The sequence below is a fragment of the Eucalyptus grandis genome, chromosome 7 (assembly GCF_016545825.1).
Source record: "Eucalyptus grandis isolate ANBG69807.140 chromosome 7, ASM1654582v1, whole genome shotgun sequence".
NCBI classification, from domain to species: Eukaryota; Viridiplantae; Streptophyta; class Magnoliopsida; order Myrtales; family Myrtaceae; genus Eucalyptus; species Eucalyptus grandis.
Window position 1 is genome coordinate 50,950,004 of NC_052618.1, and position 6,257 is coordinate 50,956,260.

The 6,257-nt window shown below is 39.5% G+C and overlaps 1 pseudogene; it reads right to left on the minus strand.

The window, feature by feature from the left end:
- Positions 1–1,598: 1,598 nt before the first annotated feature.
- LOC104455776 lies at positions 1,599–5,918 on the minus strand (annotated as a pseudogene).
- Positions 5,919–6,257: the final 339 nt, after the last annotated feature.

The following is a 6,257-nucleotide window of genomic DNA, read 5'->3' on the forward strand; positions in this document are numbered from 1 at the left end:
ATTCAAGAATTTCTCGCGACACATATCACATCGTAATGTCAATTTTGAAAGCCAGAGGCGCCAATACGGTGAAAACAGAGTTTGTGACGAGAGGTTCAGGATGCAATTATTATCAAAGGGGTGTGTGTGTGCGGTCCACTACTGATAACTTGCATTGGGGACTGAAGAAAATATAACCCTATCTTGGTATACACAATTGTAAAGTGCCGACTTTTTATTTATTTATGGCATATATTCATTGTAAGTTATAAAAGATGTTACGAAAGTATAGTTGAGTTTTAAAACTGGCAAAAAGTGCAATTGAGTATTAAAATTTATCAAATTGATGCAATCATATTCTTCCATTAACTTTGTCCAACTTTGCTTATAGAAAATGTTGATGTTGTTTTTAATTTTTCATTAGTATTTTCCCTATCATATGTGGCGATGACGAAGCTAAAACGACGTTATTTTGATTTAAATATAATTTTTATATATTTTTATATAATTAAATAAAACAATTAAAAATAGGGTTTGAACTAGGCGACGAGGGTGCCCCACTGTAGTTGGGAAGGGTTGATGATGGTGGAGAAATAGTTAGCGAGGCTCATTAGACAGTAGGCACTACCTAGGGGTCGACTACCTCGCCAACTGCATGTGAGGGCTTGCTGGGCCTTGTCTAGGGAAAGTCGTGGGCCCTTGCCCAGTTCTAATCAAGGGTTGCTAGTGATAGTTGACCCTTGCTAGTGATGGCCCTCACCGACCATTGCCCCACCATCACAGCTCCTTCTTGGCTATGATAGGAGTGGCGGCGGGCGGCAGGGCGCTCTTTCTCTCTTTCAATTTAAAAAATCATGTATTTTTAATTTAATTTAAATACAATTTATATTAAAAATCATATTTGATCAAAACGACGTCGTTTTAGCCTTATATTTTGAGTTTTGACCACTTCATCACTAAGTAGGAGAGAAAATATTAAGAAAAATCGCGTTAACATTTTTCATTAGCCAAATTAGATTAGAGGGTTTGGATTTTTTTCTCTCTTCCATGCACAATCAGTAATTCGAATGATTAACGTGCATATTAGCTTCATGTATAGCAACTTAGTGTGTAAGGCATACTCACAGATAGAACATTCTTTGCAACTGATGCACAATTCAACACAATGGAGAGACTTAGCCTGGCCAGCGTGACTATAAAAGGGTAGCTTGACAAGAGCAGAATCGAAAAGACCTGCATTCACGCATTTGTGAGAATTAAGCACAGGGGATCATCATCTTTTTATCAAATAAACCATGACTGGCCGGAGATACAATAGTCAGATAATATAGTTTTCACAAGCAAGTGCTCGAGTTCCAGTTAGGAGACGTCGAAAATGTACCCCATTAATGCAAGCTACCACAATGGGGCCGAGAAGTCTATTTAAGTATGGGTATGAACACGTTTGGAAGATGAGAAAGCTGGCACCTGGCAGTAGAATTTAGTAATCAGCAATTCCTAGCACGTAGAACGAGTACACAGAGAGTTGAATGATAATAGACCACGATACTTATAAGTTTTAAATAGACAGAACGTATATCAATGAATACAGACTGACACCACTTAAAGTTTCGTTTGAATTACAGTTTTACTGACCACCTCGTTTTTGTTTTCTGAAAGAATCTATCTTGAAATATAAGAAAGAAACAGGAGTATATGCCTGAGATGGCAAGAACATTTCCGACATCTTCAGTCGTGTAGCTTAAGCCCCCGTATCGCCTGGGGCTTACGGCTCATAGTGAGAAGATCTACAAAGAGAAAGTAGCACAAAATGGCTAATGAGAGGATCAAACTAAAACAGCTTAAATTAACTCAAAAATGAATTTATTAGGAAACCGGCTTGATATGCTTATGCCATATTCTTCGGACTACGATAGAGTTCAAGAACAAGCTGAAGTAATATTATTACGACAGCCACTAAATCATAACTATACCAAAAGAATGTCCTCTGACTACTGCATTGTCGGATTATAAGTTTGTTTTCACCCACAATGAAATTTGTTTTGCTCTTTAGGCTACTGTCGATGAAGCACTTGGCAGCATGAGTACTGAAATCATCGCACTCGTGATTGTAGAATGTCTGAGACAGTAAATGAAGAAGAACTGAGAAGGCAAGGTAGACAAGCGTGCGACATTTTAGGTTACCTCCGTGTAAGCCATGTTATGAAGCAAGAAGATGCAGTACACGATGATTGATGACATCAAGGGCCAATTCCGAATCAGAGACTTTTTCGGAGCTTTCCCCTCTGCCTTTTGAGTCTTGTATTTCGTGCTGGACATGCTTTACTCGATAAAAATTTCATCTGTGGGGTGCGGTCTCCACATCTTCGCGAGAGGTCCAAGTGAGAGAATGTAAGAATTTTCCTAATGTGGACTAAATTAATTGATATTGTAATTTACTGTTTTTACGGTTACTGTAAAACATGGTTGGTCTAAAGTGAGATAAAATATTAGTCTAATATGGGCATGCATCAGCAATAGAGGAGAATGACTCGTAGAACATTGTGTTTCCGCTTCCACTTCAAGAACAATGCTTGCTACTTCAGTGGTGCGTATGCAATGTTTCCTGCAACAAAACCAGATTTTCCGACCCTTAATAAAGCTCAACAAGCAGTTGATAATCCTTTCATAGATAAAGTGAAGCAGAGGTAACGTCTCGTGAGAAGAAAAATAATCAGATTCTTTTCCAATATCAAGGATGAGAAACATGAACTGAGTCTGGTGAAGTGCACACCGAAAGCCAGCAGGACGCGACAGAAACTGCCAATGCAAAAACGGAGATGGCGAGACAGGGCAAGAAGTAGGAAATCTGTATCGGCATCAGGAAATCAAATGTTTACCACTTGTTTCCATGATCACTTAAATGGATCTGCAATAAATTTGGAAGAAAGTAAACTCCACTCACCTTCCGAACACTGATTCTTTGGAAAATATCGACAGGAACTTTTCTGCAGGCTGAAACGGAAGAAATAGAAAACCAGGAACATCAGAGGAGCATGAAAAATGAGAGAAGCATTTCGCATGCCGTGTCTGAATTGTCGTCGCTTTTGGAAACTAAATTTCATCCGTCGAGATATGATAAATCAGAAGTACCCGAGCAAGATAACCTCCCAGAGTTGGACCGATGATCAATCCTATCCCCCATGCCATACTAACCTGAGTCCAGAGTGTGACTCTCAGCTTTATTTACTTAGCAGAAGTATTGAGAGCTCAAAGGTTTTTACAAAGGTCAAAGATCTCACGGTTGATGCTCCTAGCGCTTGGTACTCCTCACAGAATATTTCGGTAGCATAAGCCTGTTATGAAATTGCGAAATACATAAATGAGAATGGTCGCAAATTCATGGAACCCCATAAGAAGGGATACTTCATTTGAGGCTAAAAGTAACCTGTCCCACGACCAATGCCAACAATCATAAGCCGAATGAGATCTTACCTTGATAGGTCCGAGTAAACCATTTAAAGGAACCTCATGGCAATGGCCATTCAAAAGTTCACACTTAGGCCGAAGGGAGTAGGGGTGTGCAAAATATCTGGGAACTGCCCGGATGGGCGGATCCGCCCGCCCGCTCGGGAATCGGACCCCGAACTAGGGCCCGGAACCACTCTGACCGTATTTGCGGTTCTTGAGGGAACCGGTCCGGTTCCCGATTCCAATTTATGAGAACCGTTGGGTACTGGTTCAATTCCCGGTTTCATGGGCGGATCCGCCCGCCCGCCCACTCGGACTGAACCAAAAATATTTATAAAATAATAATTTTAAAATTAAATTTAGTTAAAAACTTAAAAATTAAAAATTTTAAAATTAAAAATTTTAAAATTAAAAATTTTAAAATTAAAAATTTTAAAATTAAAAATTTTAAAAATAATTCAAAAATAATAATTTTAAAATTATATTTAGTTAAAATATTGAAAAAATAATAATTTTAAAATTAAATTTAGTTAAAATTTTAATATTAAAAAATTTGCTAAAAGAAACCCTAAATCTCATCTTACTCCCTTCTAGGGTATGCAAAATACCGGGAACCGCCTGGACCATATTTGTAAATTCACTGCGTTTACTTCTCCCGCCGTCCGCATCTCCACGTACTTAAATTTGGTTTTTCTTTCTTTGGCTTTTGGGTTTTTTGATGTCACGTAATCGTTCTATGTTGAAAACCAAAACTGTTTCACGTCAAGACGGTTTCATGGATCCTTTGGGGAAATGGACCGAACCGGCGGTCCAGTTCTGAAATGGATCCATGTAACAAATGGGTGAATCCGGTTTCAATTTTTCGGAACCAGTTCTTAACGGGCGGTTCCCAATTTTAGGTTGGGAACTGCTCGTTCGGACCATGCATACCCCTAGAAGGGAGTGTTGAAAATAACCCTGGTATAAATCAAACTAGAATGATTAATTGACTCTATTCGTCGGAGGAGGCTGTTCATTGGGAACTCAAGATGAATGGCGATCTTGTACTAACACTGTGACTGTTCCCATAATTATGATGGGTTTTCGCCTGTAGCAATCCGCCACGATTCCCCATAATACTGATGTTCTCTACCGAACATGAATGAAGAACGTTCCGGATTTGAAGGAGTTTGCTAGTGAAAAGTTGAGTCGAAGACAATCAAAGAGTCTGCAATTGACAGCGACAAGCAAATCTTGGATAATCTCACCTACATAACCAGCATAATACCCGATATCTTCCTCTTTTCGCAATATGAAAATCTCTAATATGTCACCACCCATCGTTGGAGCGTAGATGGTAGGGCTGCTGGACTCCAATGCAGGAGGTCCCAGTTTTGAAGCCCCTACGAAGCAGGGAGGCTGAAGCGTTGCGTGGTGTCTTGCCCGGGGTGCGTGGGTGGTGGTTTCTTGCGTGCCTCCCCAGGGTTTACTCCCTGGCTGCCGGTCGTGCGGTGGGTTCCTTAGGTCACAAAAAAAAATAAAAATCTCTAACATGTCATGCAAAATTCAAAAAAAAAAAACAGAGATTTCTTAGGTTGGCGAGGAAAGTAATGAAACTTTTTGTCAAGTTTAACCATCCTGAGCAACTATTCACTTCGCGCACACTTGTTGTACTTGCAACAAAAGGAAAAAAAAATTTGGGATGAATCAACCAGGAGCCTAGAGAGACGGCATTTGAGAAAACAAAGCTCAAACCATACAATTTAAGACACAACGTTTCAGGTGTAGACAGAATAGTTATATGGATGTCACACTTAAAAGTTGAAGTAGAAAATGTGAGAACTCACCATGAAGTAAAGGAATGGGAATAGAGATGATATTGGCAGTGCTGGAAAGAGAAAGGACAGGACACAGGTCAGTAATTATGTGACTACAAGCACATCTTTTCGAAGTGTCAAAGATCAAATTATGGAACGAATTAATGTCATAGCTATAACGACACCAGAGAAATAAAACATCTGGAGATATACTCTCCATCACTATGCAATATCGTCATCGGCTTAACTTCATATCAACAGCTGAATTATCCCAAACAAATTAATTCCAATATATCATGCAAATTCTAGTCATTATGCACAGTTACTTGGTAAGTTAAAAGAACCCAAGAAAAAAAAAAAAAAAACCCAAAAGTTGGCCAGAAGCTTATGAACAACGTTAAAGCGGGGGCTTCGGCCGGTGGGTTGCTGGGGTAGTCTCTCCTGAGATATAGTTGGTGCTGTGCTCTCATAAGGTGAGTTAAGCTGGATCCTCGACATAAAAAAAAAGAAAAGAAAAGAAAAGTTAATGCTATAATGCTCATTACCTGTGCAAAGCACGATGATCCTGACTGACACGAGCTCATGGATCGACAAGCCTCTCTACGATTCCTTATACTTCTCGACTTTGCAGCCAGGGCAATTCTCATGGAAATGCTTCTCCAAGAGCGCCTCCTCTTGTTCTTCCGCTGCCATTGTTATTAACCTCGACAGGGAGAGCTAAAAATATAGATTGTAAGTTTGATTCACAACCCCGCAAAAACAATTTTAAAACAAAAGTTGGTTTCATAATTTATGATTAAGGGATATTGTTTTTTTTTCGCAAGTGGGAGTGAAATTATGCAGGAGCTTTTTATATGGTTGGCTTTAAAAGGAAGCCAGGAAATGTGACAAAAGTAAGTAAGAACAAAATCGATCCATCTTCTGGGTTTTGCTTGAGACCGTTAATGTTGAGCCACATGACGAACTTATAACGAATTACGCCAAACCGTCCGGATTTTCCTTTTTCTGCAGAGGCATGATTAGTGTGAGGTC